Source organism: Pezoporus wallicus, unplaced genomic scaffold (genome assembly GCF_028554395.1).
Source record: "Pezoporus wallicus isolate ANWC-B61680 ecotype Strahan unplaced genomic scaffold, APGP_CSIRO_Pwel_v1 contig_4788, whole genome shotgun sequence".
In the NCBI taxonomy this organism is placed as follows: Eukaryota; Metazoa; Chordata; class Aves; order Psittaciformes; family Psittacidae; genus Pezoporus; species Pezoporus wallicus.
Window position 1 is genome coordinate 2491919 of NW_026638769.1, and position 26189 is coordinate 2518107.

Consider the following 26189-nt stretch of genomic DNA (forward strand, 5'->3'; position numbering starts at 1 on the left):
TGAGGTCCTGTGTCTACTCTTCAGCCAGGATTATGACTGTAGCTTGGGAAACAGTGATAAAGTAACCATGGTAAACTGGTGGACCACATGAGTCAGTCATTTGGATACCTTCCTTGAGAATGTCTGTATGAAATTCTGGGGTAGCTGGGGAAGCTGGGATAGGCTGCACCTCTAATAATGCCTGTTTGATCCATACTTACCGAAGGCAAGAAGAGTGTTTCAGACTCTGTATCAGGATACATAAAGTTTTTTTTTCTACATTGGGTCATAGAAGTAATGCACTAAAATGGGAGTTAAATCAGGAGCCCGTCCATTCCAGGGAGTTTAAACAATGGAAAGAAAGGGTAAGCATGCATCAGCTATCCTGCAGAATATGCAGCATCCATTGCTTCCAGACAAAAATCTAGCCTTTTAAATAAATACCTAGTTGTTTATTAGCTGGACAAAGGACATTACTTTTACCAGGATCAGGAAAAATATTATCACTGCAATTCTTGAGCTGTAAAAGTAGACAGTGAGAACTATGGTAACTGGACAGGAATTCAGTAAGGCATCTCAAGTAGTACCTGCACTGCATGTCATTGGGGAACATGAGATCCAGAGTGTCTTTCCTTGTTGTCAAATACGGATGCAAGTGTAACTAATAGGAGGGAATTACCATGTTAGGAGACTCACAATAGGTCTTCAGCCTCTGCTCCTCCTCAAGCCTTTGGAACACAGAATTTGTCAGGGCTTGAGTATCTATCACCCATGGTGAACCTCTCTGCTCTTTTCTAGGCTTTTGTCTGTTGTTTTTTTTTTTTCCCTCTGTATTTTAACTGTAATCTTGAGGCCTAAGTCTCTGCTATTTGTGTAAAAGAGGTCCCTCCTTTTTGAGATACTGCTGCTTCATAAAGCGGTTCATATGGTGGATAGAATGAGGCCATAAAGTTAGTGTTCTGCCTCCAGCAGAAGTTTAAAATGGACAAGCTCCGGTTTAGATAGATGAAGGAAAATCTAATTCTTACTCCCTTTGAAAAGAAATCATCCTGCTTCCTGGGATCAGGATATTATTTTTATTTTGGAGGGGCATATTTCTATCATCCTTAAATGCTGTCTTTGTTGTTATGTATGTTAACACTGGATTCCTAGCCAACACAAATTTTATTTGATCAGAAAGTCTCAATACCTTGTTGAAACATGCTACAATCTTGACCCAGACACAACCCACAGGAATAGGCTACATGTCACTCATCCAATATGTCAACATTTCATTTAAAGAGTGCAGCCTCAGTGCCTTGTTTGTCATCTGAGGACAGATATATCGTATATTCAGAATACACAATGCATAAAAGACACCAATGATGCAAGAAGAACAATTTTGCTTGGAAGAATTTTCTACTAATTCTGTGCAAATGTAACTGAAAAGAAACACAAAACAATTTAAAGACCAACATTTTAATATTTACACTGGTTGTGTAAGTTACACCACTTTTTATTTTACTGCCTACTCTCACAAATACAGATGTAAAGAGAAGCAATAACTCAAATAGTAGGCTTCTGAACCTGTATAAATGGATCTCTTTGTTCATGACTATTGTAAGAGAGCCATCCCTTATTTCAGCAAAGTAGAATTGCTCTTGACTAGCAAGCAAATATTTTGTTGAATTCAGCACCTCTGTACCAAAAAGGTTTTCTTCTGCCACAGCTCATCTATCTGTCACACACATCATCCAGTATTTCAAATTATTTTCTGAAAGTAGGAAGACAGACCTATTTGAGATACCGTCACTTTTTCCCTCTCATCGTACCACTTGCACAGTAGCACACAGTGGTTGAGGTTGGAAGGGACCACCAAGGGTCATCTAGTCCAACCTCTGCTCAAGCAGGGTCACCTAGAGCACATTGCTCAGGATTGCATCCAGACAGCTCTTGAATGCCTCCAGGGAAAGAGACTCCATGACCTCTCTGGGCAACCTAGTCCAATGCTTAATCACCCCCACAGAAAATACATTCTTCATGTTCAGTCTGAACTTTCTGTGTTTCAGATGCCTTTTTTTTATTTTACCTTCTCTCTGTTTATATGTTTCCCTGGTTCAGCAGTAGCAGTCATTTTTTACTCCTTCTTAGTAGCTGGTGCAGTGCTGTGTTTTTGACTTTCAGCCTGGGAACAACACTGAGAACACTGATGTTTTAGTTGCTGCTCAGTAATGTTTACTCTGACCAAGGACTTTGTGACCCTCATGCTCTGCCGGGGAGGAGGGGAAGCCAGGAGAAAGCAGAGACAGGACACCTGACCCAAACTGACCAAAGAGGCATTCCATACCACAGCACGTCATGCCCACTATATAAACTGGGGGCAGTTACCCGGAAGGGAGAGATCACTGCTCAGTCAGGCTGGGTATCAGCTGGCGGGTGGTGAGCGATTGCATTCTCTCCCCTTGTTATTTCCCTTATCGTTATTATTATTGGTGATTTGTGTTATACCTTAGTTACTGGACTGTTCTTATCTCAAACCGTGGGAGTTACATTCTTTCCATTCTCCTCCCCATCCTTCTGGGAGGCGGATGGAGGAAAGGGGGGGTGTGAGAGAGCGGCTTCATGGTTCTGATTTACAGCTCGGCTTAAACCATGACAATATGTCATAGGGAATTAACTGTTACTATATCTCACTGAAACAATGGTTGCCTTGGTTCAGCTTCATCTTGGCACCAAGGATTGCTCCACCTTAGCTAATTGCTATTAGCTAGACCAGTGTACACATAGTGATTTTCCTGCTCCACTTTTAACCTTTGCTTTCCAGGGCTGGAAATACATGATTTCTTCACTCAGGGGATACCACTTCTGAAACACTTGGACAGTATAGTCTTCTGATCCTAGAGTATAACTGAAAAATTAAATTTGTGTTTAAAAAATTGTGTTTTAAAGCAGAAATGGATTGGCAGCCCAAAATGTCACGATTTTCCTGTATCAGCTGCACATATTCCACTCTCACCCTTTGTGGGACTGTGAATGTGAAGAAATACAGTTCCTTTAAAACCTTCTCTTAGTACCCTGTGTTCAGTTCATGCATGTCCCAAAATGTAATTAAAAGCAGCTTCAGAGAGATAATAGCCTGTACTTCATTTCCTTGGGAAGCACTTAATAGCTGCATTTTCTTGTAGCTAGCTCAAATCTCCTTCACTAGGAGCTGCAAATTCTTTTCACATCTGTGTCTGAGAGCAGATGTCTGTGATGAAAAGATGCTTAAATAGGAGTTTCTTAGGGAGCCAAAGTGGCATGAACTGAAGGAAGGAATGACTGAATGTTGGGCCATAGTAAGGATGCACTTCGTGCCCTGAAGTGTTTGTGGTAAACGTTGTGCCTAACCAGAAAAGAAATAGGTATAAAGCACAAGAAATCAACTGTATATTATTAAAAATATAACCCACTTTGTCCTGCAGTTAAATATATTTAGCATATACTAGTGGTTTACAACTTGGAATTCACAAGGGGAAGAAAGAGGCTCCCTCTGCTTGTGATGGTTTCAGAGAAGAAAGCAAAAAAAAGCAGTAAGCATTTTTCAAGTATTAGGAATAACCCCAAAGAAAGGAATATTCAAAATCCTAATAGTTTTCACATTTATGTATCTCTCTTCTGCAGATAGTCCTCTGGTGAGTGAAGCTACCTAAGAACATTACTAGAAAGGCTCACAATGACAGAAAGAGCCTGCACAGTGAGGGCACAGAGTGAACAAGGTGTGGGATTAAACCCCATGAAAAATAAGTATTTACTTTAAATTTGAATGTTAATTGAGAACTCTATAGGAAAAGTGAAATTTACAGGAGCTCTTGTTGACATCTGCCTTACAGACTTTATATTTTCTCTCCTCTCTAAAGCAGCTGAGTCTAATGCTTACCAAGATAAAAGTAGCTCTGGAGGACAACCTGTGTTACCTGCTTGAGTCAGGCCCCTGTGCAGTGTTAGCCACACTCTGGGGACCTTAAAACTCCAGGTTGTAGACACTCAGGAACTGTGTTTTTCAGACTCTTCTGCAAGACCCTAAATATTTTCAAGCACTGCTGTAGACTCCTGTGGGGTGGTTAAAATTATTTTGCACTGGGATCAGCGATATTTTTGAAAAAGAGCATCTTCACATTCATGCACAACTTCACAGAACACAGTGGAGTTCTATGTGAATTTAGCAGTCTGGTTTCACTACATCTAGACGAAACCTGTAGCTCCCCAGTCACTTTGATACAGCAAGTGCAAATACACTGAAAGGATGACCACAGATTCTTGTTTCTGGTCTCCCATACCTGGAATTCATGTTTGTGGAGAGATGAGGGAATGGATTAGGCAGAACACTATCCTGGGAAAAAAAGTCTCATTTTCCACTGGATAATAGCCTTTTCTGACAGATAGTATGGTTACAGGACACTAGGAAAAGGCAGAATGAACTGCTGTGGTGAGTGGACAGGACAGGTTCATCTGGAGGTAGAGCTAGTTTCCGCTAGAGTGACCTGTTGGCAGGCAATTAGGGTCCCATCATGAGGTACACACTACCACATGTCCACAGTACTCTGATAAGCACCCCAACAGGAGAAACATGATTATACTGTAAGTCCCCCCTTCTAGTTCATTTATTCAGGCTTCCTTCCTATTACAACCAAGACATGGGAATAAGGAGGTGCATTCTCAGGTTTCACTCTGAGATGGGACCAAGATACATCCAGCGCATGCTGAGACTTGGGAGCTCCTGGTTTCTCTGTTTTCTGGAGCTTTTTGTAGGTTTTGGTCATTTTAAGTATCCTGGAGAACAGCTGTACAAGACTGGGTTTCCCTACTGGGGAAACAAAAAAAGGGGTTAAATAAAATCTTGTCTCTTAATTAATTCTTTTTAATTAACCTATCAAAGGTAATATCAAATATATGGAGAAAGACATAAGCAGGCATACTTTTTTGTCATACTTGGTGCATTTGAAATTTGTGAAATGGACTTCACATCTCGGGCACCTGTAGGCAATGGCTAGCACCTCCTGGCTCATACAGAAAGCTTTCATTATCATGTCTATACTCTTTATAGTTAAAGAAATCCCTGATGTTCCTGTGGCTCCAAGAAAACTTTCTAACACCAGTTAAGTTAATACACTCTAGGGAGGGCTGATGATGAATTTTCAACTTTCTCTATATTAAGACCCTCTGTGGTGGATTTACTGGCAGAGGGGTGAAGAGGTACGACCTGATGCAGTATCCTGTTCCCCACAGTCCATTTGTGGCTTCCTGGCTGCACAGCCCTGCCATTCATTCTGGGTTTGTATCTGCCCTTAGGCAAGCCAGAGATCATGATTTACAGGCTTCTTTAATTAGCACTTGGCTGTCAGAAGGGTCCATTGGTACATGTACATCATCAGGGTGCTGTCGGCCAACTGTGCTGATCTGATGTTTGCAGGAGACATGTCTTTGCCAGGAGACTTCTGCTGGGGAGAGGACTTGCGGCAGCTGCTGGCAGCTTTCTCCTGCCTCAGCTGGTGTGAAAGGGGCAGCAATGATGTGCGAGGGAAAAGTCCACTGTGCTTCTTCACCCATGCTGGCAAAGAGGGTGAAGTGGAAAGTTCAGGTGTCGACTTTGACAGAACATTTTAGGCAACCATGCTGACGGGCTTCTGCTCACAAACAAGAATGGGTGCCTGTCCATGCCATCGCTACTAAAAAAAAGCCCAGTCCGTATTCAAGCTGCAGTACAGAGTAAATACAAACTCGTCAGGAGCCTTAACAGTGGCTTGCCTGCGGATGTGCTGGGCACCAGAAGCAGTATAAATGACTGATCGGTCGGGCTGGTTTCACATGATGCCTGCAAGTGAATTGTGCCTTTCATAGGAATGTTCTCATTAAATCCAAATGATCACAGAACTCCAAATAGCTGTGTTACTGCAGTGCTTGGAAGCCCAGGATCACTGCAGTCACTTTGGGCCTTTAATTTTCACAGATTTTAATGTAGAGTAAATAAAAGAACTAATTAACGCTTAGGGTGTGAACTTGGCTTTTTATCTTTGCATCCTGGCTGGCCTATCACACAAGGGTGCTTGGACCTCCAGCCTGGTACCGCTCCCCCCCTCCTTCACAGCCAGTGTTATCACCTCCAAAACAGCTATACTGGTGCTGTCACAGATCACCACCCAGAGTCCAGGAGGCAGCACTAATTTTTCCCTAAATGTCAAATGGAGCTCGTTTCAGTTTTCCTCCTGTCATTTACATGAATTTGCGAGGCTGGACCGCTGCTTTAGGAGGTGGAAACAGTTATAAGGCCCTATAAAGTCCTTGTCCAGCCTTCCTGAATTACCGCAGTCATGGAAACTGTCTCATGCTATCTGCTGTGACACCAGAGCTGTGTGCTGTGTCACTGCATGACAGAGACCCTCATTTTAATAAGCTTGAGCCCTATTCATTGTGCTAGTCTTGTGAACGACTAGTTTCTCAAATGCTTTTTACATGATGCCTTTGAGGTTGCTGAGCTTTTACTTTTAAGACCTTGAAGGTGATGGGGAGGCAGAGGGGAAGGAAGGAAAGATCTTCCTAGCACAGTCCGCAGAGCACAGACACAAACTTAAGGCTTTAACCTTGGCCTTGCAGTGGAGGAAGTATATTTCTTATTTCCCCTTAGGAATAATTCTATATTTAGGGAGAATATACTGGATTTATTTAGTTACCATTGGAGTTCAGATTCATATTCTTACTCTCCTCTCCCCTTCCCTCAAACCCCAATTCTAATAAACAGACTGAGAAAGCACTCTGTCCCCATGCCAGGTGGTTATGTACTCAGCAGGATTTAATGGAGCTCTAGGTGATGGAGCCCCACATTCAGGACATTGGTTTGCTCTGGTAACGGCACTGAAGCTTCTCACTCTGCCTGTCCTTTCCTCCCACCCTGCACACTACATTCTTGCAAAGCCTCACACAAGCATACTTCTGTTCATTTGGAGCTAGCAATGTAGATTGAGTTCTGCAAGTAAAAAAATCAATATAAACCAGGCTGAGATTGATCTGAAAGTGTCCCTGCAAAAAAAAAAGACACCTTAATTTAATTGACTTTAAGAATTGCACTTTTAGTTACAGTTCCTGTGTAAATGAAAAATATAGCGAGCAAGACCACAAAGAATTAGGCAACCAAGTTCTCATAAATTCCCAACAAACACAATGAAAACCTTCACTAGGTGGATATTAAAGCCTGCACTGTTAAGACCTAATATAAATGCACAGTGGACGTAGTCCAAAGCTCTGGAGAGTGTGTATGGGGGGAAGATGTGTGCATGTGACAGGCAATGTGGCTGCCCAGCTGCATCTCTTTGGCTGGCACAGGCACACAGCTTGGGCATGTGCCTCTCAGGATGTGTCATGAGTGCAAATGTCAGGAAGAGTTTAGTGTTGTATGTGATTCTGTGAAGAACACAGGGATCTCTGCCCTTCTCTCCTATTCCCAGTACAGCCTCCAAATTAGGACACTAAGTCTGAACCTCTTCATTCTCCTCTGAATGACATACATCATAGCTAACTTTGGTCCAGATTCTTTGGACCTATGTAGGAGTAAAATAATCATTTTCCCAACAAAATGTGCATGCAACAGTTAAGAACTGTGATTTCCTGAGGACATTTACAATGCAATGTTTTCCTACGTTGATATCACTTATAAAATAATATTTGTCTGGCACTGGAGAACTGCTGGAGAGTTTAGATATTTTGAAGCCAAACTTACTTGCCAATTCTAATTTTTTTTTTATTTTACTCATGTTCTATGAAAAGGACAAAAATAATTTACTTTCACTATATTTTTTTTTTCTGGCCTGGCACCTGACAAGGCTTTGTTCTAATAAAAGGCTTTTTAAGAGGCAGGGTTGAATATGCATTTGAAAGGAAGTGTTTGTGTTTGTATGTGTAGTGTGATGAACAGGTTGGAGAGGCAAAACGAGAATGTATACAGTAGTCTTCAAATGTTATTTCATGCCTAGTGAATTTGGTGTTCTGCTAGTTTTGATTTTGAAAAATATATTTAAATTTGTGTACCCTTGCAGTAAAGGTGGAGTTTATCCTCAAAATAACTTTGTTATTTCAGAAACTCCTTTTATCCCCCCCCCCTTTTTTTTTTGAAGTGGGAATTGGATCTCATTTCTAATTTCTAAGGATGAGAAATCTTGTCCTGAAAAAGTCATTTCATTTTGACTTACACACATCTGGGGATTTTACATTGTTTTGTTGTTTTTTTGTTTTTTGTTAAAGGCATTTCTAGGAAATGTTAAGCATTTTGTTTTGTAACCTTAGACACACATCCATAAATCAAATATTTTACTGTTCAAGATCTGTGAAAAATGAGTCATGAGTAAAATTGGAATGCATCAGATATGGACATATGTTCTATCTGTTCATAATATTCTGTGTTTGCATGTCTTCAAGCTTCTGATTAGAAGATTTTTCTTCAGAGTTTATTGTTAACAATGATTCATGATAGAGCATATGGCTTGAGATTTTTAGAACTCCTCAGAAATTAGAATTCCTATTGCACAGAAATTTTTCAAAAGGTGGAAAGGGCTCTATTTAAAAAGAGAATACGTTCTCTTCCTCTCATCCCCGTTAAAAAACAGACAAATGAACAAAAAAAAAAACAACAAAAAACAACTAACAAAAAAAAAATCCCAACAAAATACAAAGCAACCAAAAGACTCCAGCAAATAAGAAAAAAAAAAAAAATCACTTATGTAAATTCAAACACTGCTTTATTTCCACCTTTCCAAGCAGTTCTTAAGCCCAAGACCTTTGTAGCAGTGGCATTTCAGTGAACAGAAAGCCAGGAAGGACTGTGGTCTGGAAGTCACCATCCCAGAATGGAAAGCCTGGCCCACAGACATTGAGGCTGGCCACTGTCTTTTAGCCCTCTGAGTGGGCTGATGGGAAGGCAGACATCCTGGTATCACTGACAGCCTGTCCACCACCGCATCCTTGGTGCCCATATCCTGGTGGTGTTTTCCTACCTGCTAAGTTTCTGGCAGGGATTATGTTTGTTCTGCCCTCCCAAGTCCCATTAAGACGAACATCCCCTTCCCAAATTCCCTAGGATTTAGAAAGAGCAAATCCAGATATAGGCAGGACCACCTACTCAGAGGGAAATAACAGACTGAATATTGAAACCATTCAACTAATGTGTTTCAAAGAAACTCCTTCATGAAGGATAACAAGGTGTAGACCGCAAGAGTAGCTCTAAGCAAACAAACGAAACCCACTGACTGACAAGACTCAAATAATGGCAGGGAAAAACAGAAAACAGCAGCTTTTCTATGAGCGAGTAGGAACCACGCAAGGAGATACTTTTGTGTCACTACAACATGATTCCACCACCTACCTTCCTGCAGGCTAGTGCTCAGGCCCCAAGGCAGAGAAGAAGGATGAGGACCAGGTTGTGTACCCCATGTTCAGCTTTCACTGTGTTGTAAGAGATTGGCAGTCCTTTGCCCATATCTCTCACACAAAAAGTCAGTCATTTTTAATAAGTCCCAATCTTCTTACTTCACTTTTTGTCTTCTGAATGTGAGACCCAAAACATAATAAATGTGCAATTGCTTCTTTTATCACTCTTGTTAGCTCACTACACAGCTCCCTCTCAACCCCTTCCTGCTGCTTGCCTTTTCATATGGCTAGCTGAATGTCTCACACTGAAATTACTGTGAAATATCTTTTTCTTAAAAGGTGCTGAATAGCATGATGGGGAACATGATAAAAATACTTTGGTGGGAATAAATTAGTTTTATTATCAGTTTTGCTCTCTGGGACATTCAAACCAAGTGAATGCTGTTATTTTTTTACAGGGAAGAGCCTGACACTTTTCAGTTTGCTATCAGACAGGGAAGGTGTTTATGTTTTTTTAAAATCCTATTCTATTACAGAAGCTACTAGCTTGTGCCTTTCTTCTGACCGTGCATTTCAAACAAAGAATGAAGTCAGACATTTATTCTTCATTTTTTGTGCATAAATAAATCCTGCAACCGCTATAGTATTTAGGTTTATAAAAGATTAAACTTATATACTATGTAATCATCTTTTGTTTCTCCTTTAGACTTCATTCATGACTTAAATCAGTTTGCAGTTATCAGTTCCTTCCTTTTCAGACATGTAATCTGCAAGGCAAAAAGAGAAGTTGAAGCAGTCTGCATTAGCTAAGCAACCTCTTCAACATGTATTGTCATTTCTGAGGTGAATTACTTACCAGTAAAAAGACTTCAATCAGTCCTGGGTGGAAATAAAGTAAATAGCTAATTCAAGCAAAGTACAGCAAACAACACTCTAATTAAAAAATTATAAATAAAAACTGTCAGAAATCTGTGTCTTCCTTTTTCTCTTCAGAATTGCTTACACACAGAAGAAAGCCTCTTTGCAAAACCATTCCCACAAAATAAAAATATTCTTTCAAAGGGCATTGTTTAAATGTTGCTCAACCTTAGAAAACTGTAAGCATCAAACCTGTTTTGATACATGCCTGCTTGCCAGTGCCAGGTTTCCCACGCACTAATTCTGCTGTGAACTGTCTTGCTCTCTGAGGCCCATCCTAGGAAATGCCGTCAGCATGTTAGTGTAGCTCTGGGCAGAGACTGTTGACTGTGTCAATTGTTTGCTAATCTCTTAGCTGAGTTGGCACTTGTTGATCACAGCACTTTTAGCAGTTGTCCAAGATGATCACACTTTTCCATTATCTTTAGCTAGCCCCTCAGGCTGATCTCAGGTTTTGAAGTGCTTTGTTTTGTCATCTGATGTCTCACTGTCAGAACTGAATTTATTCTAGCATATCCTATCAGTTACTTTGAACTTTACAGTTTTTTTTCGCTGAAGACTTAACGGTGTTTATTGTTTGACTTTATCGTTTATATACATATACGTACATTAGTATGTTATCATATGTTGGAAAAAGCAATAACTGGCTGAAAATGGAGTAGACTGTTTTCAGGGGTAAAAATCACAGTCCAGTTACTTTCTGGTTAACCAGAATAATGCACCTCTGCTTAATTAGAAAATGTTGATAAAAATAACCTATTGAGGACTGCTGCAAGGGGAGGATGCAAACTTGAGATGGAGCCAGTGCAACAAAGAGTTAATGGTGATTGATATGCAGTCAACTGTACTCCACAAACCCGGCCAAAAGGCTGCCAAAGGAAGGAGTGCCTGTACTGAGTACAGCAGTAATGAAGAAAAGAGGTTGTGTAGGTGACTAGCCAGAGCAGAACATTCCTGCCTGAATGGACAGGAGTCTTCAGTTAGTGCAGGATAACACTAAAGGTCGCACATACTTTTCTGAAAGGAAGAACACTCTGTGCTCTCATGTTTTTTTTTTTTTGTTAAGGGAGTGAGTGAGAAGGCTAACCAGGTCTCTTTTTTGACTCTCCATGCCAAAAAAGGACTAGAACATGAGTGCATGCTACAGATTTTTATTTAGCTCTTCATGTTTAGGGTGGTCCAACTGTGATTTTCTGACCAGTGGGAGAGATAATAGCTCCTGGACTCCTGGGAAAAGGAAAGCATTAGAAATAGAGTAGATCTGGTAGCATTTGCAAGTGGCCTGAGACTCTTCTGCTTTGCATTTTTTTCTTAGTTTGTTCAGCAGGGTGCTTCCTTCAAGGCATCTGTGGGTTTTCCATGATTGATACCCCAAAAAAGCCTTAAGAAAAACTATCCAAACAGTCTTTTTTGCTGTGTGTAACTGAGCAATGTAACTATGGCTCATGGAAGCTGATTGATTGCTTACAGGAATAAGTCATACATGTGAAAGTGTTCTCAGAAGTACATGGAAACTCACGTACATGAATTAGTGTGTATATCATCAATTGAAGTGGTAGAATTAACTGTCATGTCAAGAACAACTCCTGAGAAAAATTGTAGCGATTCCAGCATAAAATTAGTATGAGTGAGAGAGGAACTGAGTGGTGTGTTTTGACGATTTTCTCTTGCTGTGATAGACAAGTTTATTTTGACTGGCACAAATTTTAGCATATTAGTAGCAAATGTGAATTGCTTTGTGAAACGGAAATGTAATCAAGTGCGCCCATTACTGTACTCTATCATTCTAATTGAATGCATTCCTTGGAATTTGTTTATATAGTACTTTTGGCTAGAATAAAGAATGTAGTTTTTTATTTTTACAAGTATCATGGGGAGGCAGGCAAGTTAAATTATCAAGTTAAAAATACACTACTAAGACTCTCAAAATTGACAATAAAATTGTATAGCTAAGTTTCTTCCTTTTTTTTAACTTTCATACACTGTCCAAGTATTCTACTTTTAAACTCTGACAACTAAAAGGCTCTATCAAGGACCTTGAAAGTCAAGCTGCCTCATTTTCAGTGCTTATGACTCCATGTGGTTCTTCTCCACCTCTGATTTCTGGCTCCAACATCAGCCACAGATAAAATGCCAAAAAATGCTCTTTGTTCCCCTCATCCCTTGAACATCTGTGCACAGCCACACAATTTTTGGTAAATAAAACATATGAACAGTAGACAAATCACTTGGGATACTTTTATGGAGTTTGTGAAGATGTCAATTGTGAATTAGTTTCTTTGTCTCCTGCTGCTCTGCTTCTGACTCACTGGCTGGGATTCATCTGGCCTAAATTAGGCTTCCTCCTGAGCTGGTGTGAGCATCTACTTATCCACCATTGACTTTGCTGACCTTTCCACACTCCTTCTGTCTATTAAGATATTTAAAATTAGCTGCTAAAGGTACACAAACAGTATCTCCTGCACATCCATAGTGAAGGTGCCTATATTTTTATGACCTTTGCATGCTGTGCTTCCTAAGCACCTAAATTCTATGTGCAGTGTCTTTGAAACCACAGCATCCAGCTCTCCTGTAGTGACAGGACAAGGGGTAATGCTTTTAAACTAATGTGGGATAGATTTAGACCAGAAATAAGGAATTTTTTAGAATGAGGTTGGTGAAGTACTGGAACAGGTTTCTGAGATTTGTGGTTGCTCCATACCTAAAAGTGTTCAAGTCAAGGTTAGATAAGGCTTTGAGCAACCTTATCTAGTTGAAGATGTCCCTGCTCATTGCTGGGGGATTGGACTAGATGGACTTTAAAAGTCCCTTCCAACCCAAACAATTCTATGATTATATGATTCTCTTGTATGACTTTGGTGTTCATTCTGCCTGGACTGTCTAGGCTGGTTCATTTAGATCAAGATGCCAAACTGGAAGAGGTTTCTGTCACAGAAGCAGGCTGCCACTTAGAGACAAAGTTCTTTTTTTTGTGTGTGTGTGCTTTGGAGACAGTGGACAAGATGTGGTTCTTGTTCCTGTAAGACCAGTCTGAATTGGTAAACCCAGTGGTTAGTGCTGGACTTGTTCAAGTTCCTTGTCTGTGGTTTGTGAATACCTGTCCTCAGCAGCCAGTGGAGTTAGTGAACATTTGGACTATGGCAGTGACTGGCAAAGAAATCTAGGGATATGGTGAGGAAATACAATGAAGGTAAGAAGTGGGGTACACTACCAAAAAGGTGAAAAAAAGCTAATCTCCTGCTTTTTTGTTTTAATGTTTTAATGTGCTTCTGAGACCAACATACTGCTGATACATGTACCTTGGGCCTTTCTCCTGAACTATGCCAGGAACTTAGGTGTCATTTGGGAAATTATGGCCTGTTGTTGTGGGGTCCCAGAAAGCCATTTCATCATGCTCCTTCCTATTCTAATTCATCTTATATGAAGAAAAGTCTACCTCCATGGCTTAGGCATGCTATTCTTTCCAAGGACATCTGTGGAAGACAGATTACATCATGGCTGAAATTGTTCCTACTGTCCACAGATAATTTTAATGATTTTTGTCACATGAAATTCAAGTGCCTAGCTCAGCTCCAGTGTCTGACTGTGCTTCAGGTACCTAATCTCTGCAGATGGGTCCTAGCCTCTACATCCTGTTTAAAGATGCAATTCAAAGGCCTCTTTTTAGCTTGCCCCTTAGATTAATTTAGGTGGTTTCATTGTCTATTGACATTCAGTCTGAAAACAAGGCTAATTGATGTCTGACTAGCAGCTGTTTCCAGTTGTGTTCTCTATACTACATTAGCTATGTTTGGCTAAATAGACTGCGTTGTTCAAAACCCAAAAATCTTTCCTACTGTTTCTTAGACAATTCAGGGTACTTGAAATGTCTCAATTTAAAAAAAAGAAAGCATCAAAGGGATCTGCTAATAGAGTTTGCTGTTACTGACACTTCTCAGTTTTTGTTAACACTTTTTGGAAACTCACTCAAAAAGACAAGATAAATATTTTATTTACACACCTCATTATTTATATTTGATGCCATGGGGCATCTTTTTATTTCTCTATAGGCTTCTAAATCTCTTTAAAGAGAACTGCAGCTGTAAGCAGGTGCTCTTCCCTGATTTTATCAGAGGATCATTCTTCAACAGTAGAGTCTTCGGGGAAGTTTGATAAAGAAGACTGTTTACATCAATTCTGCAGGCCATATATTCCATCTTATTTTTAGTCTTCTATAAAAGCTCACTTCTAAGTCAAAGGAATGTTTCTGACATCAAGTTGAGTTTCAGCTGACTTTCTGAAGCAGTCAAGTTCAGCTCCTTAACTGTGAGAGAAAGAGACCCCTTAGAATAGCAATTCAATCTTCCAAAGGTCTCAACTATCTTCTGAAATATCTCCACTCCACTAACTAGAGGAGTACCTGCAAACCTAGATATCTCAGCTGCCTACGGGTAGGCCTACATTAGTGTCTTGGTTCTAATCAGAAGTGTGTTCTAATGTAAGTAAGTGTCTCTACCATGCATACTTGTGTTTCATTTCATGAGCAATGGTCAGAACACACAAACAGGATTTCCTTCTGATTATAGCAAGCTGAAACACTCCAGAAGTGCGCATAATGTGCATCTCTTGCTGATAGTTGCTCAATCCGCGGGACTGGAGTAGAACCAAACTGAAATACCTTTCCCCCAAAAATGTGGAGTGTGGACAGAAGGCCCTCTTGTACGAAATGTTTTGCTTTACAGATCTGCTTGTGTTGTTTTGCACTGTCTGCCTGTTCAGCCTAAGAAAGAATGTGAGGAAGGCTCCCAGGAGAGCGTGCCAGAGGGTGCCAGAGCTAGCAGCTGGGTGTATGATTCAATAGACACCTAAGGCTGAGTTTATGTTGAAGGACAAATATGCTTTGCAGCACTCTTGACCACTAGGTAGAGGTCCGTGTGCCTTTTTCACTCTGTGAAGACACCAGGCTCTGCAATGCCCAAACATTTTCGTTTAGGTGCTCAAGAGGAAGGAACCTGTGTGCAACCAACCAGTAGCTCTTCAGATCAGGGTCCTTCAGGTGAACACTGAAAGCCTTTGTTGGGATGTTATAACTCTAGAGAGAAAATGACAGGAAGCATTTTGTACTTTTAAGTAAGAAGAAGTAATAAATATTATGATGAATTCAATGAAGGTGGATTTTAAAGCTCTGGATTGAATTACTTGTATGCATTTTGGGAAAAGTAAATAAAGTACAGACATATGTTAATTGATCTATATGTGAATCCCAAACATTTTACAGAGAGGCCGAGCCCTTTCAGCAAGGCTGAAGCTGAAAATGGGATATTTTTTAATCAGCTATGAATTGGGAAAAAGTAGTTTGACATTTTTTTCTTTGAGTGTTGGGTTTCCTTGAACAGGAATGTCTGGGCACTAGGAATCACCTTACATTGCCTCTACTGTCTCCCTTGTGAAAGGGCAACACGCCTACTGGAAGACAGAAGTAATAGGAAAAACACAGGGGGGTGAAGGCACTGCCCAGACATATGTTCTGAAACTCATTACACTTCAGTCTCTTTCATTTAAATCTCAGAAGCTGGTGCTCCCACAATAAAATAAACAAAAATAAATTGACTTTGACTAAAGACCGCCACAGATCTGTCTGTTTCACCAAATGGTTTTCACATAAATCTGTGAGATCAATCTGGCTAATGAGCAACGTCTGACTTTCTTAAAGACCAGTTTGTTCAATTGCTTCATGTCTTGCTGTGCTGATAATTTTAATATTTCAAGACAGACACCAGGAGAAATGATAAGCCTGTTAGCTCAGTAATAGGTAAGGGTATATTGTCAAGATTGGTCACTTTTTTGGTCTCCATTTTTCACCTAGGAGGCTGTGACCTCTGATGTGTTTTAAATTTCTGCAGAATGCCTCTGAAACACATCCTCCCTATTTATCGACCTTTCATTTAAATGTTCTATGCTTTCCGGCAAAAGATTAATCTCTCTCTTTTTCATGAATAATATGGAAGAGCCAAAAAACACTCTCAGAAAGTATCCAGGATTTCAAAGATGTCTGAAACATTTCAGTCCACCTTCTAGCAACATGCTGACTACATATAGAGGGGAAGAAAGAAAGGGCTAGTTAGGGGAAGGGGACAGCATGTGGCACACTTTACTGCTGGTACTTGTTTTTGGAGAATGAGTGTACTGTCTGCTCCTTTGCACAGTGATCAAAAAGATATGAACTAGGAAAACTGGCTCTGTAATTTGAGTTTAAAAATGTAGCTCATGTGATACTCTTGGTTAGATGCAGACTAGCTTTGTTTTCAATCCACCTGTTGAATAAAATTAGCTCCTAAGAGGGCCCCCAGACTAAGTGCACAGAACAAGAGTGATTTTTAAAAGGTGTGGGATGTGGAATATCACAGCTCCAAACCCCTTCCAGAATGTTTTGGATTGAGAAATGCATTTTTTCTCTCCTGGAGAAATCTTGAAGATCCAAGAAGACACCCCATACAAAGACACAACAAAAGTAATCTTCAGATGCTGCTATTGTTTCATGAATGAACTCTAATTCCTAATAATAGCAGAAAATTATGAGACACCTGCCATCAGGTAGCAGATAGCCTGAGATCGTCAGTTTTAGTATGCTAGTAATGATGTTCTGGTCATTGCTATTCCAAGACTTTCACCCAGCAATACAGTTTTGTAATTTGGATATAAATCTAAAAAGGCTGAGCTGGGAGAGTGTTTAGTAATAAGTGCCATGGGAGCTTTGCAGGGATGTTCACGCTATTCCACACTTGAGAGATAATCACCTCGAAAGCAGTGGAAAGAAGGAAATAAACTACACCTGGCTGACCTGTGATAATTTAGCCTGAAAAGCTGATTCACTGTGTGCGACTAAGGTCATGTCAGATGCAAATATGCAGCAACTACGGATTGGCAGTGGGATTCACACAGATGAAATCAATGTTATTTTAACCACTAGCAACATTTCATCTTCCCATGAGGGACAGAAACATCAAAGAAATGTCTCTTTTGTCAGACTTCTTGAAAAGGCAACATTGTTCTTCATTTAAAATATAGGATATGAAGAGTAGAACCCCAACAGCCTGTTGGCCTCAGAAGGACAATATGACCTCCATCCGATTATCTCGCATGGTGAAGGTAAGTGTAAAGGTAGATTCATAATTCAATTAGACTCGTGTCGAAGATGATGCAGTCTATAAAGGGCCATTAAAAAAAAAAATGCTGCCTTTGATTCAAGAAATCTCTAAAAATCATTACATCAAAAACTGGGAGAGGGAAAAGGAAGTACCACAATACACCTTGATTTTACTTTTCCCTCTGAATCTGATCTTGTCGATATCAGAGACTGGATTGAACTAGATGGTCTTTTCTGTCTGACCAAATACTGACAAATGCTCCTGGGTCCTCAGGAAAATGTCCATATGGAGACTGAATAGCACATCATTCACCTACCTCTCAGTAGGATGTAGTGGACTGAATTGAAAGATGTTCTGTTTTGGGCTAAAATTTGGATTTTATTATCATTGGCAGAATATCAGTTTAATAACATTTCACCTCAGGTGAAAAGATGCTTTACCTGTTTGGAACACTGTATTATTCATCTAGTTTTGGTTTTAGTATTCTGAAAATGTTCTGAAGCAACCATTTTTTCTTGGGAAGGTCACTTGGTCAATTTGAACAAATAACTGGAGCAGTGAGGGCTCAGCTTTGCTAAGCATTCTGCCCAAAAGAGTATGCAGAGACATTTATAGACTCAACCTTGCTCTTGATAGTCTGAGTCTCTCATTATAGTGCACTTAGGAAACAGAAGGATGGACATCAAACACTTCAATATAGATCACATTTTGTGAATAGTTTATTTATCGCTCTTCACCGCCTGAAATTCGCAATTTTTTAAATAACCTTCACTGCTAATGCTACTTCTGTATCATTCAGTGCTATGGAAACTGTGTATTCTTTTCCAAAAAAGTCTAAAACCTACTCCTAACTTCCAAGCTTGTTGTAGGCACTTAGGTCAGCTCTGCCAGGACAGAGTTTATATGTCTTCATATTACTAGAGGTGTTTCTCAGTGGTGCATGAATGTATTCTTGTGCCCTGTGTAGTTTGGATAATAGCTCCATTCTTGTGCAGATGGCTATAGAACAGTATGCTGTGGCTGATGCTCCCACAGGGAGGCATATAAGGCTTGAGTGTCTGAAGCTCCTTGGCAGCCATGGCTAGCCCTTTCAAAGGAATATAATTTAGTTCCAATAATCACCTTACATCACCCCTTTCTACCCGTGCCCAAGAACCTAGGTGATATGTCAATGGCACAAAGCAACACTGTGCTTCTTGTACAGGTTTTATCCAGGGAGACACACTAAGAAGCAAAGTATCACACATTGGCTACATGAGTCTTTAAATGATGGATTTTATTTAAAGATATAGAATTACACTTGAGGATCACTAAACTGCTAGTCAGACTTTTCCTCTGTAAGAAATCTTTCCATCGTTAGATCAAATGAATGAGACAGGTGAAAACCACAACCACTGCTGGTTCTGTGCTGAAGAACAGAAACTAACCTCTCTGCAAAGAAATCCTATCAGAAGTAAGCTTTTGAGTCTTTCAACTAAATTAAAAGCACGTCAACCTATTTACAAAGCAGGAGATTCTTTTCACTGTTTACCTGTGGTGTGCCTCCCTGGTGCATTCTGTCTAAGCATGAATGCATCTGTTCATTTCTAACTTACACCCACAGCATTCCCAGTGGAGTAGCTGGAAGATCTATTATAAGCAGCCAAGTCTGGAACTGTTTGAACTTATTGTCTTTTCTGGATATATGGGCTTTGAACCCGTAGATGAATTGTAACTGATTAATTTGCTCTGGGTTGTGCAGACTCTGGGAGGATTCAGCTGGAGCCACTGCTCACTTGCTTGTTCACTTCAGTAGGACTTGATTTCTCAGCCCCTCAGTCTTTGGCCCCTCTCCAGCTCAGCTAAGTACAGGACCTGATGTGGGCAGCTGAGATGGTTTGAGAGGAAGTGACATGGCTGTGGTGTAATGCTCTGAGAACCTCACCTCCTCCCAGCCAGTGCTTTCACTGTGCCCAGCAGTGTGGTGCAGAGATCTGATGCTAGCCTACAGGTACAGATAGATTGCCCCATCCATGGAAGTGTCCAGGGCCAGGTTGGAGAGGGCTTTGTGCAAACTGGTCTAGTGGAAGGGGTCCCTGCTTATTGTAGGGCATTGGAACTGCATGAGCTTTGAGGTCCCTTCCAACCCAAACCAGTTTGGGATTCTGTGATACAGGGGATACTCATGAGATTCAGCTCGTTGTCATTCGACACTTTACAGAGCTAGCGTAAGAGCACAACTTAATGAAAATCCATTCTGAAAGACTTAAAACTTGAATGAAGGTTTTGAATCTGATGCCACTTTTAAACAATATAAATAAAATATTATGCTGGATGAATTACACTCTGTCAGCCCTGCTCTCTGGACATCATGTTAATCATGAGCCAGGTCATGCTAATATTAAAACTTGACTTTTTAAAACACCTGTCTTTGACTCTTCAGATCTCTTGTGCCCAATATATTTTTCATTAATATTTTAGATAATAAAAGTTTATAGGACTGAACACTTGTAAACTAAAGGAAGGAGGTATGGAAAACTCAAATAATGAACAAAAATAATATTTTAATTGTGCAAAACAGAGTTTAATTCATGCTTTGTTAGCCAAACAATATATACAACAGAACTGGGAGCAGAAACAAACCCATGTGACTTAGTATATGCATTGACTAGTTCTTGTGAATTATCTAAGTGAGATGCATAGGTATTGGAAAAAAAACAATTCAAAAGAAGCTCATAAACAAAAAAAGAAAGTGGCAAAATAAAATGAACACCTATATACTATGAGTTATCTGTTCAGTTTCTCTCAGCAAGATTTAAAATGGACCTTAAAGAAAATGAAGCCCATCAAAGACTGCAGAGCAGAAGTGGATATGAAGCCAACAAAACACGATTTTTAGTTACTGCTGCACAGATTCCTTTCTAGTAAATGTCCCACTTAGGTTTTAAAAGAACTCAGGATTTGCCTTTTGGACTAAATTTGATTTCCCATGATGGCAACACTTTCACAAATATATAAGCTATTGGCTTACAGAGGGTTGACTCATATGTAACGCAGTAACTACAGGGATTTGACATGATTTTTCTCTTTACGAAGTTGGAATTATGATTTCAAATAGCGAAAAGAAACACTTCAGACTTCAGTTCTGCAGCGTGAATGCGGTGTTATTTCCTGTGCCGTTCCTTTGGAAGGAAACAATATCATCCCAGCTAAATGTCCCTTTCTTTGATCAACATGGGGCTGTGCAAGGGCACTTTGGATTTCCCTGAGTGACAATGCTGTATTTCAGATTACTATCTATCCTGTTCAAAGCTACATGAGTATGTTCTGGGTGGTGGCACCCAGTGGGTCTGCCACTTTCTTGGTTTGTTCAGTGGTACACAGACTGTGCTGTAGTCCTGTCATGTTGGGTTCCTACAGACAGTCGGTTATTCTGAAGAAGAATTTTGGGGCATTCAGGGTTTCTGGACATCTGAAGTCCCAGACAGATGTTCAAGCACTGCTCTGGCTGAAAAAATGAGAACATACTGAAGGAAGCTTGGTCCTGCTGAGGGTCCATTTCACATCAGTGATTGATTAGCTGATTACGTTGGACTGTGCAGCAAAACTGGTGAAGACTGCTGTGCAAGTGCAGTGTATTTCTATTTGGTGTTATGGTGCTGGGCTTTGTACTAGCATACCTATTTCAGAAGGAAAGTAAGATTCAGATTTTACTTAGGATTATAAAACTCCAGTGAAGATAAGCTCTCCTATTCCAAAGATAAAAAATGCCCATGAGTGTAGGACATGTTTACCCAAACCATCCATCTCCTTTAACTGCGCTCAGCAGTTGTGCAATGGCACATGATTGTTCACTGCTCCTCATGTGCAATGACACAGTGTTCCTGACATTTATTGGGTACAACTCATTATGCTTAAAAAGTAGTCTGAGCTGGCCAACATCTCATGATTATCTTTTCCACAATTTTATCAGTGCTGTGGGGTTTGAACGGCTCTATATGCTATTGTACCCCAGAATAACAGGAAGACAAGGCTGCAGGAGGTTGCAAAAAAAAAGAAAAATATTATTACATTTAATGTAAACATGTAGGAATATATTCATAGATGTCCCTTCTAGCCATTAGAAAAGGTGCTTCTGCAGACACACTGCATCTACCCTCCTTACCTTCTGTGGGAGGAGGCTAGAGATGATACCTCAGCTGAAATGTTTCAAGACTATTCCTTCTGTAATCCTACAAGATTGTTAAGACCTAGACTGATTTAGGATGGGCTTTTGAATATTAATTACTGGCACCAAAATCTTGCCAGCTGATACTCTTTGTTCCAAGTTTCAACAGCAAAATGTTCAGGGAATCAATTAATTGCAACTGATTTAAAGTTTTGGCCACTTCTAAAAAAGAAAGTAGAAACTACATATTGTCCGGTTTGGGGTATGGTCTAATAAATAAAAACCCACTGGGATGAATTTACATTTGGGAATAGTCATATCCAACTTCTCTCTTTGAAATTCAGAATTTCCATCTGGAAGCTATATCTTTTAACTCCTAGGAATGTCTTTTCTTAGTCTGGCTTTAAAGTGATGCGCACTGTCTTCTGTGCACTGCCACAGAGATTCCAATGTGATAAAACTCAGCAGGGTGACTTCAAGCATGCTTGTGATGCCACTGGAACCCAGAATTCATCTTTGTGCGTTATTCTTAATTGGGTTTTAAAGATAATGGGCAAGGTACTTTATAAAACTACACACTGAAATCATTCCATTCCAGGGTGATTGGACAGAACATATGGAGGTATGCATACACGTTGTAGCAGCAGATCACTTAGTAGCAGTAGCAGCAGCAGTAAGTTGGCACTCAGTAGCTGACAGGAAAGTAAATTAAGTCAGGAATTAAGTCCAGAATGCAAACACAGAAAGAATTTTACATACTGTGCCATCAGCATGCAAGTTTCCAGAAGCTCTTCCAACCCCATACTGTCCTTCCTCTCTGCTCTTTCTCAGCCTCCACCCCTCTGTCTACGCTGATGTTCAGAGGGAACTTTGCCATTTCATTTGACCATACCATTCATTAAAACTGGTGGGGGGGGGGGGAAGGAAAAATATATTAAAAATCAGTGGGGATAAATCCCATTTGCCTCGTTGCCTAGTACAGTACAAAATGTACTCCTGTATGCACAGTACAACACAACACATTCCACTTCAGAAGAAAAAATCTTGTATAAACTTGGTATAACAAAACTATCTGTATATTAAAAACAAGTCCTTATTTATTAAGACCACCAAATCCCAGCATCCATTTAAAAACTGGGCCTCTTTCAAAGTCTCTGACTCATCATGAAGAACATGATTCATTCAGTAAACCCAGCTCACCACGAATCTCTCAGGAGATTCAGTTTTAAGTCTTCTGGCAATTTGAAAACCAGTATCTGGCTACCAATCTCTGTTTCTAATCATAAAGAGAATTGCATCCTATTGCTGGTTCTGTGTTCTTATCCTAAAAATGAACCTTGCTTTTTCTTCTGAGTAATTTTGAGTATAATCTGTTTAAATGCCTTTTAAGGAGCCATGAAATTCTATTTTCCACGTCAGACATAGCTATTTTGAGGATTTGCCTTTTCAGGAGAGGGAATTTCACAAATATTAGTTGTTTCATAGAGCTAGAAACTGGTGCTGTCCAGCTGTGATCTCCTGGCCCAAGCCTAAAAACATGCTGTTATATAAAACCTCTGTTAACCAGAGACTGAAAAGATGCCTGCGTCATGGAGCACATTTGTTCCAGGAATCCTCACCAAATGCAGGCATCTAATGAATTTTGTTCTGTTAATATTTGGGCCACTCTATTGATTAACCTCTTGTGTTTGTTCAGAAGAAGCAAACAAAACAAAAGTGCTAGGACCTGCATCTCACTTGGTGCTTGAATGCACATATGGAAATATTTTCAAGCCAGTAGTACAGTGAGGATTTGTGCCTTTCCAGTTTAAACAGCATATTTTGATGGCTGCTTGCTCAGGAAACCTGGCTTCCATTCAACTGTATAAATTTCTGTATTAAAATACTTAGCAGCATCACTCCATACCTTTTGCATTCAATAGCACATGCTGGAATTTTCACCATGTTTTCTTATTGTTTTCTATTTTATGACTCACTGTATCGTGCTCTTAAAGAAAATGTATGAAGTCCCCTTGATATGCACCCAAAGGAAGCATGTGACTTGTTCCCCAAATCATCATGTGAGGTATTCTGCGTTGAGCATCAGGAAAAGCCTTCAGACTCCTGCTCCTTTTATTTTGGGAACTTTCCAGAGAGTTTGCCCTTTCAAAAATGAAATAGAATTACTAATTGTCCAGACACTGTACTGAGATCACTCATTTCACACAGGCTATTAAATAATGACTTGCAGCCTCTACAAATAAAAAGCTGAATTTGTTGCGTTTTATATTCAAGGCCAACAGTTTGATTCACAGTGAACTTTTTTGCTTTTCCCTACATGCAGTTTTGTGGAGGTTTTTCAGGTCTGTACAAGGAGATGCGTGCGTTCTTCTTTTTGTCTAGTTTATTTGGTTACTGTGGCCCCCCAGAATGATGCTGGGATTTGTTTATGAAAATTAATTTTTGTCATATTATACTATGCATCTGATTTTTTTCCTTTTTTTTCAAATAATCACCCTCAGCAGTAGTTTAGAATCTGTGGTCTGAAGCCTTGGGAATTCCTGCACTGGTTTTAGGTGGTTTGCAAAAGTATAACTAAGCCTCTGTTTGGGAGGTTTGAACTATCTGAGCAGGAGTCTGCCTCTTGATTAAAAACTTTTTTAAGGCCCAAGAGTAAAAGAAAAAAATGCATTGTGATTACTCCTCTACAACAAATATGTTAGTTTATGTGTAGATGGGGCTATTTATAGGAATAATGGTGTTGCCTATAGGTAGTGAGAAAACAGTTACTGGAATACTCATGAAAATGAACAGCAGTACACAAAGAGGATGAAATTCAGTAAGTCAGGTTAATTTTCAAAGTGTCAGTTAATGTTCTTCCTATTGTAGGAAAGCCTGAATAAAGAATTGATTTCAGTAGCATCTTAGAAATGACATTTCCCTAAATAATTACTTCTTTGTAATTAAATACTTTTCTAACAAATCAGACTGAAAAGGAAAACCAAAAGACCCTAAATCTTCCTTATATATATCTCAGGGAAGTCTGTTTCTGAATTACCACTATTTTATTTCTTTATTCCTTCAATGAGTATTCAGTTCTTCACTAAGTTGGCAAATTGATTTGGAGTACTTCTGAAATGAAAGAATCACAAGGGCTGACAGCAAGATTTAAATCAATGGACATTTTAAATCAATTTAACCTATTTAAAATACTTTAAAGTTGTGTCTTTACCCCCTTAGTTTCAATGAACAATGTTAGAATAAGGATGTTTTTACTGAAAGTCAGTAAACCTTGGCCTCCTTTGAAGATGTGAAAATTGCTATGCAGGAGAGATAAAATTATGTGTATTTAAACATGGAGGGACATACCCATATATTCAAGTAAAAAAAAAATCAGTCATTTATTAAGTAAGAAAATATTCAGTAAGTTCTAACCTGACATTTGAAAGTAAAAGAAAGAAAGAACTGATGTTATGACCCTGTAGAGTCTGTCATTAGCTTCTGTGGAACAAGGATATAGTTCTACATTTACTTGACCTCTGTTTAAGTCTACATGTAATATAACTGATGTATCTTCTCACAGGCCTGGCTGCTGGTCAGTATGATTTATCACATCACCTAGGATGAGTGTAAAGATAAAAGCTATAACTTACTGATACAACTAAAGGAAAATTTCTGTGCGGTGGTAAAATAAATCATTATAAAATGACTATTCCAAAATACTCCAGGAGGAAACACTTTGGTCCACAGATATCTGCAGAAAGTATATATTGCTATTTTGTCACTACCTAAAGGATTAGAAAGGAGTTAACTGCTGCTCATATCTGAAAAATGTGTCTGTTATGCTGGAAGACTATTTTATACACCAGTGGTAATCACTCTGGCTCCAGCTAAGGTGCATCCATCTACTTGATGATGACACTATCACAGTGCTGTTTGAAATCTGTAGGATTGCTTGTACAAGGCTGTTTCAAGTCAGTAATGAACTGGTAATCTGAAAAAAAAATTCTTTATTGTTTTTTAAAGCAGCTCAATAGGGTCCAATCTTAGGCTTGTTACTGAGACATCCTCTTAAGGAACCAGCAAAGTGAGGAAACCTGATATGAAGCTAAGGTTTGGCTGAAACTAAGGTTTAACTGAAATGAGAATTTGTTACTCATGGATTTCAGTCTCTGTGTTGTATGAAATAGCCTCATGCTAGGCTGAAAGCCAAAACAGCTGCTTTTTTAAATCCCTTGCCAGCTAGAGCACCCCAGGACAGGCTCTCTGGCAGTCCTCAGGCTGGAATCCAAGAGTAAGGGAAATGAGCCCTTAAGCACACAGTCTGAGATGTACTGAAGGGTTCAAACGCGAAGGGTTTGACCCTGCCTCCTCCAGCAACTCACCATTGCCAGGGATGACAGCAGCCAGCAGCAATGATCCTGGTTCCCTCCTAGAGGGATGTAAGGGCTGGTCAGGTTGGTGATCTGAGCACCAAGTGCTTCTGGGCAGTAAGCCTCTTGGGCATCTACGGTTTAGGGATGTTCAGAGTGTTTCTAGGTGTGCTCTCACTGAGGTGTTCCACATGCAAAGGGACACCTGAGCTGTGTGCCCTGTGTCAGGGCTAACACACTGACTTAATTATATGAAGTGGTAAAAATCCCACCGATTTTCCTGAAACTAGG